The 12500-nt window shown below is 40.5% G+C and overlaps 1 protein-coding gene across 2 annotated transcripts in view; it reads left to right on the top strand.

Annotated features, from left to right (window-relative positions):
- The first annotated feature begins 9565 nt into the window (after positions 1 to 9565).
- LOC143039501 (uncharacterized) overlaps positions 9566 to 12500 on the top strand; it is a 15638-nt gene continuing 12703 nt past the window's right edge. The window contains exon 1 of one of the 2 annotated variants that reach the window (XM_076209626.1): positions 9566 to 9734. The gene's annotated coding sequence lies outside the window, so the exon portion shown is untranslated. Of the gene's footprint in view, positions 9735 to 10316; positions 10405 to 12500 lie in introns of those variants that run through there. The other variant, XM_076209628.1, reaches the window with a different exon arrangement.

Here is a 12500-nt window from a genome sequence, read left to right as displayed (position 1 = left end):
ATTGCGCAGCGCCCGTCGACGCCGGAGGCCGGCAATGATGGCCTTCGAGCGAGACCCGCGTCAGTAAACAACCCACAAGTGCATTACGTCCGAAAATTGGCCCTTTCGCCGCGGGAGGGGAGAGGGAGGGAGGTAAGGAACCCTCAACTGAATAAAATCGTCAAGAGGCGGCTAATGTAAATAAATGTAGTGAGAGGATCTTCTCGACCGGATGACGCAAGTCTTGGGCCACATGCACTCTGTGTCACCCACGCGCGCTCAAATGTCAACAAAGTATGCCTGGAAACATCCTTTTCCTTTCTAAGTGCACCAAAGGAGTCATGAACTAGATTCAATGTCTGTGTGTGAATGTTAAGTGCGTGCGTACTTTTATATATATATATATATATATATATATATATATATATATATATATGTGCATATACATGTTTATATATGCATATACATATATATACATATACATACATATATATATGTATATATATATATATAATATATATATATATATATATATATATATATATATATATATATATATATACAAGCTATGTAAATCGTTAGTTCGTCCACATTTGGAATATGCTGTTTCCGTATAGTCATCGAATCTTTAACGAGATCCGGTGTCCATACGGAAACAGGCCGTACGCGGACTTCCAAAGCGACAAACGTTGTATATTCTATTCCGGTTAAGGACAGGAGGCGACCTTGTTCCTCACGGAAAGGGGGTGGGGGGACTGTCTCTGGGTTCAGACACAGGAGGGTAGCGTTGTAGCCAGACGTCCACCCCACCCCCACCCCGGCCCGTTTCTTGTTCCACTGATGGACCAGCGATTTTATCCAACTGGAGGGAGTGGAGGGGAGGGGAAGGGAGGCCTTGATCGATCGATTCAGAGGTTCAACTATAACTAACGGAGATTAACTCTAACTAAATTGCAGGACTTTTCTTTTTAGGTTATATGCCCCGTGGGGCTACAGGGAGAAGGATGCCTAGTCCCTCTCCCCGTCACTTTCTTCTCGCCTCTTACGATCCAAGTGGGATACTTGGTGGCAGTATTCTTTTACCCCACCACAGGGAAATTCCATCACAGAAGGAGAATACTCAGAGAAATGGTACAGGACAGCACAAGGGGTTGGGGGACAGCATAACGGAGGGACAGTCGTAGTATAAAAGTGTCATCATTTCTCTATGAACAGAATTTCTTCTATCATATACAAAATGATGTGTGGCTCTGGTCCGTAGGGGCGCCCCATATAGACCCTAAAGTATCGACTGCATGCTACTTTGCCACAATAACAAGCAGCCAATACCCCAGACGGTTCTTACCCGTCATCCAGGAGGTGCTCAGATGAGAGGGAGGGTGGGAGGGGTGTGGAGTGTATTTAGGGATGAAATGGGTGGGAGTGTTTTTATGCCTTTCCCTTTTTGGCTACCTCCCTTGGAAGGGGGAAAAAGCCTTGGTATATGTATGTATGTATGTAAATTGCAGGACATGTACCGTACAGGATCTGGAAACATTGGTGCAAGAAATATATCCATGTACATCTCGGGAACTGTGATAAATATATATTTTCCGTTAGATACCACAGTAGCGATAACACTAACACACTATGATGTCTGGTACCTCTCCCTGATGGCTCTGGCTTTGCTCCTGCCAGACAATTCCATTCAGGTCAGTTCTTTCCCGATTACCAAACACCTTTGGTACCTCCTGAGTCCCTTTAAGGATTTTGCTCTGCTTAACACCAATTGATTTTATTCAGTTAAGTAACAGCCATCGGACACAAGAGGCTAATATATGGAATCAGACATATAAAAATATCCACAACCAATGACGAAGGTATTACATGAAGAACAGTGATAATGGTAAAGCAGTATTGCATCAACAGGGACCGGCTATCTCCCAACAATGGGAGTAGGTAGTGGAGCGAACTCCTACTACTAACCCCGCTGCACTCCCTCGAACATTTCCGCGCATGCGCACTCCCACGGGGTCCAGGGAACCTTGGAGGTCTTTATGACAAAGGGTACAGGCATGATTTCTTCTTGCAGTTTCCACGGGAACAAGATCGAATTCGGCGGGCAGCAGTGCGGTACCACGGACACAGAGAGTATGGCCAAAGAATGGGGTCATAACAGCAGTGTTTCATCGCGAGTATTTTCGAATATAAAGCGAGGACTCTCCTGTGCCCAAAGGACGGTGCAAAGATTCTGGATTCGGTCCATTACGTTCTTCCAGTGTTTGATTGAGGCCGTAAGTGCCCAATACTGGAAAGCTCTTTGGAATCAGCCACTCGACGGAGCTCAGGAAACCCTCGAAAGGCCTTCTGACGAGGTAAACCTCCCGAAGGAGGACCTTTCATTTGAGCAAGCTATCCTCCAAGAAAGCGATAGAGGCCAAGAAGGAGATCCCAATATCTCGCAGTACAATGAAAGTGATGATGTTATAGTCTATATCAACCTCCTTTTTAACGTTGACCAGTCCAAGAGCAGTGTAAATGATTCCAGGATAAAACAAGAACAAGTACTCGAAGAACCCAATGTATACGCCGAAGAAGCCTTCGGTAGTACCGAAGACCTTTTCAAACCTCCTTTTAACAGCGAATTCCTTCATGAAAGGAAAACACAGGAAAGGGTGCCTTCGTGGATTCCTCTAAAGCTAGACTTTGAGAAACGCGCCTCATGGATTCCCATAGTATTCCGACCAGTGAGTCAAACGATCTCACCCCTGAAACCATCGCGAGACAGTACCAAAGACAAGACAGTTAACAAACTGGACGATAGAATTCCGTCATGGTTTCCGGTGACTATAGAATTCGAAAGAAGGGCATCGTGGGTTCCCGTTAACTTCCCATCAGAACCGAAGAAAGCCTCAGATAGTAAGAGGATACGGTTCTTGAAGAATCTTTATGAATCAGAGAAACAGACGGTGTTTTCTTATATCAACTGGGACATGGAGGAACTCCTTTTTGCCTCGAGTCAGTTACGTGTCTACGATAAAAGTCTGACGCAAAATTACGAAGAGACACTGAAATGCCTCAGATATTTATTTAGAAAGCCAAGTTTTTCTCAGAAAGTTGAAACCACATTTCAGGTGGATGAAATTCTTGGAAGTATTAAGTCTTTGTTCGGACACTGCTAGGAGTCATTTAGTCATACTGAGGCAACACTGCAAACAGAGCCTGTTTTACCCATTAAGGAAACACACAAGTAGACAAAGCAAAGGAACTTACCATCTGTGAAGTTACCTTATGCAAACTACAAAAGGAGTAATAATAAATTCCTTAAGTTCATACTCGAGACTCAATGTGTGAGTTTGAAAGCAAAACCAATGATGAAATACTGAAAATTTTGAAACATTACTTCAGTTCTTGACAAAAAATGAGAAGAAAAGGTTTCTTAAGCTCCGTTGGTTCTGGGCAACGAGACATTAATCGTGGTTACCATGGGAACGAAAAAAAAAATGAAAAACCCGAACAAACCCGAGGAGCAATGAAAGTGACTAATCAGAGGATTACATCGAAGGTCATTAGCAAACAGGCAGCCATTGCCGTCGGCTCTAAACGAGCGAAGAACCCAGCAATGGTAATGGTAAAATCTAATGCGTCTTTGGTATTTTCTGGTCAAATAATAGCAAAATAACGGGAACTATGATCAAAGTTATTGATGTTGGTCAAATGTAATATGTGTTGCTAATTTCATGGCATGGCATTGGTGAAATATGCGTTTTAATATTTGATCATCATCATCATCATCATCATGTTCATCTTCATCATCATCATCATCATCATCATCATCATCATCATCACCACCACCATCTCCATCATCATCATCATCATCATCATCATCATCATCATCATCATCATCATCATCATCATCATCATCATCATCATCATCATCATCATCATCATCATCATCATCATCATCATCATCATCATCACCACCATCTCCATCATCATCATCATCATCATCATCATCATCATCCTGATCATCATCATCATCATCATCATCATCATCATCATCATCATCACCACCACCATCATCATCGTCGTCATCATCATCATCATCATCAACACCACCACCATCATCATCACCACCATCATCATCGTCGTCATCATCATCATCATCAACACCACCACCATCATCATCACCATCATCATCGTCGTCGTCGTCATCACCATCATCGTCATCATCATCATCATCATCATCATCATCATCATCATCATACACCATCATCATCGTCATCATCATCATCAACACCATCATCATCATCATCACCACCACCATCATCATCATCATCATCATCATCGTCATCATCATTATGATCATCATCAACACCACCTTCATCATCGTCATCATCATCATCATCATCATCATCATCATCATCATCATCACCACCATCCTCCTACTCCTCCTCCTCATCATCATCAACACCACCACCGTCATCATCATCATCATCATCATCATCATCATCATCATCAACACCACCATCATCATCGTCATCATCATCATCATCATCATCATCACTACCACCACCATCCTCCTCCTCCTCATTATCATCATTGTCATCATCATCACCATCATCATCATCATCATCATCATCACCATCATCATCTTCATCAACATCACCACCATCATCATCACCACCACCACCATCATCATCATCATCATCATCATCAATATCATCATCATCATCTACAATATTTGTTATATACTGTAGTTCATGTCATAGCTTGGTAATTATATGAATGTATATAACTGAATTGTGAATTTTGTATATAGTTAAAATAGATGTAGTAATAAAATATCGTCTGTTGATCATTCAGAATTGTCCTATTCCCTCTGACTTTGATTGTTTAAACAAAGCATAAAACTGTTTTCACTCTTTTGGTGTTTGGTAAAGATTTCTTATCAAATGCTGGGAGACGTGGTAGTGGAGTTGGGGCCAGGGGGCATTTGCGGGTCCTCAACTTAACCTGACGAAGATCTCAGGAAAGGAATCCGCCGAAACCGCGGGAAGAATTGACGTAGACTCGGCAGACTCCAACAGAATCCGACAGACCTCGACAGACTCCAACAGAATCCGACAGACTCCAACAGAATCCGACAGACTCCGACAGAACCTGACGAAGGTTTCAGGAAAGGAATCCGCCGAAACCCCGGAAAGAATTGACGCGGACCCAGCAGAATCCGACAGACCTCAACAAACTCAAACAGACTCCGACAGAACCCGACGGACCTCGACAGATTCCGACAGAACCCGACAGACCTCGACGGACTCCAGAAGATTCCGACAGACTCCGACAGAAACCAACGGACCTTGACAGATTCCAACAGCCCCTGAGCCCTTCAAACACCTTTCCCGAACGACTCGACCTAGATTCTGTTGGGATGAAGGTTTCAGTAAGATCCTGTGTAAAAGGGTTCTTTTTAGTTCATTTTTCGAAAACTATTTCTCTCTCTCTCAAAAAAAAAAAAAAAAAAAAAAAGATTGAAGACGCTTTCCCCAAGAATTTCGCCTGTACACAGGCCCTCTCTGTCTCTCTTTTTCTCTCTCTCTCCCACTGTCTGTCTCTGTCTGTTTGGCCGTCTCTCTGTCTGTCTGCCTCTCTATCTATCTATCTATCTTTCTCTTTCGCTTGGGACTTCAGAAACCTCATCGTCGAAGTACAAGAGTCTTTGCCAAGATGACCCCGCCCGTCCTCACCGTCTTCCACCCTTCAGCTGAATGAAACCGCTCTGCGTCGGGCAGGCAGACAGGTCAAGCTGCCTAAGGAGCGTCTTGAGATACAGCAAATCCTCTCCGGCGTGTTAACACACCATACCCCTTTAACTCTTAACCCTAGCCTTTTTTTTTAATGAAATATAGTTATCCAAGTACCTAAAGTGATAGGGCATCAGAATATACTGTATATGGTTATGGGGGTCTTTCTCCAAAACCCTAGGAGTTCGTGGACAGACAGACAGAGGCTACTACTTTATCATATTAGATACATAATATATATATATATATATATATATATATATATATATATATACATACATATATATGTATATATTGTATTTTGTCGTTTTCTCGATTAAGTTGGTTCATCGCCTGCAAATGGTCTAGAGTCGAATATCCCCTCCTAAAGCCTGCCTGTTCTCTCGATTTCCATCTAAAACTTGACTTAGTCTATTTGTAAGGATCTTGGAGAATACTTGATATACCTGCTATACACACACACACACACACACACACACACACACACACACATATATATATATATATATACTCAAAGACCGCAGAGAATAATTGGTGGATAGAATTCATGAACTAATGGTGTGTTCATTAGAAGTGAAAGTAACGAGAATTTGGAAGTCAGCCAATGCGGCCCCCAATTTCTTGTCCTGTATATCACAATTGTGCGTGTGGTGGTGATGGGGTTTCTTTCAGGTGAATAAAATCGCCTAGCGACAGCTAGAATGAACACTAAAGCTGTGAGACGAAACGACAGTGTTAAGAAGAGATTTTACAAATACCGTAAGTCACCATGGTCTTGGATCACGTGTTGGACTCGTGACCGACAGCTATTTCCCTCCCGGAAGAGAGCTCAGAGTTCATATATGACCGATCTATGGGTAATGCTGTGACCTTACACCAACACACACACCCAACTCCCCAGACCACGAGAGTTGGAGTAACAACCCGCAGCGCAGCGATACTGAAATTATTTCAGCCCTGGGCGGGATTCGAATCCAGACCGCCTTAGTGGGAGTCAGGAACTCTACCAACTGCGCCATCGAGTCGTGTGTGTGTGTGTGTGTGTGTGTGTGTGTGTGTGTGTGTGTGTGTGTGTGTGTGTGCTCCCAAGTGGGGACGGGAGAACGTGAGATTTCCGGAGGAGACGAGATGTATTCTCTCTGTGCCGATATGAAGGAGTGATTATGTGAATACAGCGAGATTAAAAATTTTCCCTGAAAACAAAAGGATTTCCTCGTGATATATACTTTTCCTACTGATCATTCTTTTGAACGTGTTTACAGAACTTATCGAAAGCCTCATGTTTGGATAAAAGATACTCTCAGAGAAGAACAGTCACGCAGACATGCATGACCCCAAAGGGATGGCTGGGACGGGTCTCTGTGCAACAGTTTTCGAAACTGATCCACAACATGCAGAGAGGCGGGGTGGGGTGGGGGGCTGGGGCAGAGAATGAGGTTCAGTCCTCTGAAGGTGAAGTTGGTTAAACACTTGTAACCGGTAAACACGTCACCCTAACCTTGCAACAAGAGGGAAAGGACGCTAACCGCATTCGTTTGTCGGTCAGTGAACAGATGGCGTTGCGGTCAACCAATTAACTTGCTAAAACGCATTATATGTGACCTTAATGATACAATGTAAATAACAAAGAAAATTATAATATTGATAATAGTAATAGTGATAATGATGTAAGATTATAATAGATAATAATAATGGTGGTATTTATAGAGGGGGTGAATGGGAGGGGAATATATGGGGATGGAATGGGTGGGAGTGGATTTTATGTCTGTTTTTTGGCTACCTCCCTTGTAAGGGGAAAAAACTGTTGGTATATGTATAGTATATGCATGATGCTATAAGTAATTGTGATAATAATGATTGATAGTGATAACTAATAATAACAATAATGATAGTAGTAATAATAATAACGACAATGATAATAATAATAATAATGATGATAATAATAATAATAACAATAGTAGTAGTAATAATAACAATAATAATAATGATAATAATAAATAATAATGATAATAATAATAATAATGATAGTAATAATAATAATAATAATGATAATGTTGATAATAATTATAAATAATAATAATAAGAGAAATATAATAATAATAATAATAATAATAATAATAATAATGAGAATAATTGGTAGAGCTTGAAAATGTGAATGGCGTGTTCAGGATAAAACCAAAAGCCACAAACACACACCCTGACCTACAAGAACTGGTTTTGTTCCACAAGAAGCACCCAAAGGGTAGTGAAGCAACAACAACATCAACAACAACAACAGCAACAACAACAACAGTACTTGTAGGAGAACACCAGAATTCATTCTTTAATAAAGACCAAGTTGGGAAAAGTAAAGGAGGAAGATAATTTACAGACCTCAAGGTTGACTTAAGAAAAGGTCACTATGCTTTGGGGAAGGAAAAACCGACGATATGACCTCATGATTAGGTATGGCAATACCATTACCCACAGTCATTATCTGAATTGTTAATTAAACGGTTACCGGCGTTGTTTGTGCCATAATGCCTTGGGGGCGTGTACGATGGTCTAAATAATTGTTCTTAGTATAATGGGGTGGTCATGGGACCAAGAGTTGAATTATTATGGGTTTACCCATTTGATCTATGGTTAGTATTACTTCAAGTCTAGCCTCCGTGTGTCCTGGTGAAAGACAGTACATCAACGGTGGCTGGCTCCGTAAGCACAAATGTAAACATAAGTTATAAACAGTTGACGAACAGCGAGTAAACACAACAACGCACAGTAAACAAAAAACACCCGCTGTAGCATAATTGCATCCACTGAAATCGCTCTACCTCTCCATTTAGTATCGGGCGATATTCAAAGACCATTTCCTGAAAACTACAATACAGAGGCAGTCGACGCGTGGCAGCTACTGAAAAAGAGGAAATCTGCGCGCGCTACCACTAATGTATTTTCAATATGGATGGAGGGGACGGAAGGAAGGAAATATCCCATTCCATTCTAGGAATTTTCTATTTAATCCAATCCCCTACATATTCCATTTTTCATACCCAAATTATTCCATTCTGTTTCCATTTCCATATCATGCCTTAGCCAGGTGACTGAGAATTGGAGCTGCACTAGTACAATAATCACCACTCCAAAACATCTTTCCAGAGAAATCTATGGGGAGGCGGGAAAACCACTGTCAGCTATTGAAATGCTGTGGGTTTCCAATCAGTGTAACTCTGGATATTATCTTTCCTGTATTTTCTCATAGTACAGCTATACTAAAGATTACTTCTCAATGAACTGGAACACTGCGAGACACAACTGAGAGTTGTGTTATGTTTTCAAAAGCCAGTCTTCGAATATTACCGGGAAAGTCGTATGTTGCGTATATTGTCCTTGTCTTGTTGCCTCAGACGGAATATTCGTACTTATAGTTGTTTTTTGTGTAGTCAGGCCAAGACTATAGATACTTATAAGGTGCGCGAGTACCATTGTCAACATTGTTATGGGTTGAAAAAATAAGGTTTGCTTCGTTCTGTTCGGCCGACTTGATTTGGCATCATTGCTCGTTTTGTGGAACAACGGATAACAGTTGTTTTCTCTGTTTTGAGCTAAGTACCCTTTAGCAAAATATAATTGAATGAATAATAACCGAAGAGAGTGAAGAACACATGATAACAAATACGGCTCAGGCAAGTGTACAAGTCACGCAAATCTGAGCATCGACCCGTTCGAACACGCTCCTCCCCCTACAGTAGCAAAGCATCATGGGTATATCGACAGAACAAACGCGCAGCAGCAGCAGCAGATGCAGCTCTGCCAAGTACGAAGAGAGGACAGGAGCGGTATCTTCGATGGAAAAGTCTGAGTTTCTTTGCCTTGAAACAAGACATTGTCAGAGACAAAGAACAATGTCGTTGTTCCAGAAAGAGAGAAGAAGATTGTAGGACCGAGGAAAGAAGATTCCGTGTTTATTCAATCCACGCGATAAACAATGAGGTGAGTAATGATTCAAATGGCAAATGTCAGGGAGGTGGGACGTGCTTGTCGGTGCTAGCCATCAAAATAGTGTTGTTAGATCGCAATTATGATGGTATGGATCTCCAGCTCTGACGTCATGTATTATGAAAATGTATATGACACTATACAGCCGTAATGAAATGTAATTGATGACTAACAATAATTTTAAATGTAAAACAGTTGAACATAGGATATTTATGGATTACTTATTTAAACATTATTTTGCCATAGTAATATTTGTTTCTTTCAAGTAAACATGGCAGTGGAATGTTACATTATGCAGCATGAAATGACCTAGTTTACCGGTTGAGAATTTTTTTTATAAATCTTAAAGACGTCTGGCTCAACTGGCTGCTGGTAAATTGACAACCCCCACACAAAACATTTGCACATTCCATCGTTACAATACATATTTTGCAGTCAGCTGTCATCTTGAATATTTTAAGAAGTCTGTGTTTTTTGTAAAGAATATGATCTGTGCTTCGTCAGTACTTGTTTTAACAATACGAGATTGTCTTGCTTGTTTGGTCAAATATTTTTTTTCGTTTTCTTTTGTCAACAGATAGTCCATCTGTTGCTCATGTCACAATTGTGTATGTGTGAGTTCTTAATGACCAGCGGACAAGCAGTAGGCGCCCAGAACGCAATGGTAACAACACTCATTAAAAGTTTCATTATATTATCGTTGATATATATTATTGTGATTATTGTCATTAAGAATTGAACGAGAACTAGCGATTCTATCCCCGGGAGAAAAATCGTGCAAAAGGGGTGGACAGAGATGGAGAAGGAGGACAGCAGAAAGGTAGAAGAAATAATTCTTCGTTTTTGAGAGGGAAGGTAATTCTGTAATCACAAGACTTGCGTGGTTGTGGTCCGTAGGGGTGTCACCTAAAATTTCCGCAGTCACCACCAGAGTATCTAAATGAATCTTGTGGGGCGCTCAGAAAGACTGCACGGAAAATGAAATTCATATTCATAACCATTTATTTAAAACGTTAAAAACAACCTGAAAGTTAAGAAAGTGCCAATTTCAGTATCAAACTACATATATATATATGGGGGTGGGGAGTGTACTTGTATAACACTGAATGGGTCATCAACATCGATGAACTCGAGGAGGCATACATTCAGAAATTGATACGGGATCCAGCTAAGGACTCGAACCTCCGCTAGCACGTAATAAGTGTCAGTGACAAAACCGATTGCGCTATCAAGAGATAAGTTGAACGCAGCTTTTCTTATATATTTGTATGCTCGAGTTACACATACACGAAATTATATATATATATATATATATATATATATATATATATATATATATATATATATATATATAGTAATAAGCATAATAGATAAGTAAAATAAATATCTCCCTAGTGTACGTTTTTTCTGCCACAAGAAGCTGACATTTGCATTTCGCTAGCAAGAACCAGCGCTTCTATCCTTTAGGACAATATCGCACCGAAGAGGTGGCAAAAGAGAGATTACAAAGGAAAATCATGCCGACAGGAGACCTATTGGTCCATAACGAGGTCAAGTGCGGAAATGATGATAACAATAAAATAAGTTAATAAATGAATATAGTGGAAGAAGGAGGGATAATAGAAGACAGAAGTGACCAATATTCTTTTATTTTATTTATTTATTTATTATTATTATTATTATTTTTAGATTAAATCTACGATCGCTAACGAATGATGAGTGACCAGAGTCTGTATAGAACAAGGTGAGGAGCCGACACCAGGAGGCGCTGAATGGCTGCGGCCGAAGCCGTCACCCTTGCCCTATTATCCGCTTTAAGGACTGTTGGGGCAGATAACCGTCACTACTGGAAATCTGAGAGTACTGCGGGATTCGAACCCACAACTAAGCGAATGCGAGACCAGCACGCTACCGATTACGCCATCTGTGTATGTGGGGGGCAGAGGAAGCTGCAAATGAGGAGAGGTTTGAAGTTAAGATTTAGAACATCGTAAAACATCGAAGAAAAAAATAAAAACACAAATAGATAAAATAAACACAAGATCCTCTGACCTATAGGCTTGACATTTTGACGTCAACAAAGGTTGATACGAACTTGAAGAAAAAAAAAATCATAACGATAAAAAAGTCGTACTTTAAAGAAAATATTAGATGGTAAGAAACTAGTATGAGATTTAATCTTCGGTGTTACGAATAATTTCTTGAGCAATATTAGTAAAGAGAACCTCAAAGTTAAAGTAGAGAGAGTACAGAACAGCTGAACAAGATTCAGTCGTCTATATACCTATTCACTTGGTCTTTGGATCACGTGTTGGACTCGTGATCGACAGCTATTTCCCTCCTGGAAGAGAGCTCGTAGGTCCGATCTATGGGTAATGCTATGACCTATATATGTCTTCGTATGCATGCCAGCACGTCTGTTTCTATCAGGCAACGTAATCATATGCATTAAAAGACCATAGCCGCACTTGCTCTTCTCCAGAACTGTGAATCACCCTCTACCCCTTGGCATGCTCACAGATGGACTCCCGATCAATCTCTACAGTTTCTAGAAATATGTTTTTTTCTAAGTGGATTACCGTGTTTTAGGTACACTGTGTTTACGCCCGCACTATTAATTTTTCTCATTTGGAGAATCTGATTTGCTTGATTATTATTGTTATTATTTCTACGTATTTATTTAATCATGTGTTAGTTCTCGTAGTTATTCTATATTATATAATATAATATATATATACATATATAGCATCGCTCGTAACA

The sequence above is a fragment of the Oratosquilla oratoria genome, chromosome 26 (assembly GCF_046742065.1).
Source record: "Oratosquilla oratoria isolate Oo_2021 chromosome 26, ASM4674206v1, whole genome shotgun sequence".
NCBI classification, from domain to species: Eukaryota; Metazoa; Arthropoda; class Malacostraca; order Stomatopoda; family Squillidae; genus Oratosquilla; species Oratosquilla oratoria.
The sequence above is the reverse complement of the archived record's forward strand: the minus strand, read 5'-3'. Positions and strand labels throughout refer to the sequence as shown.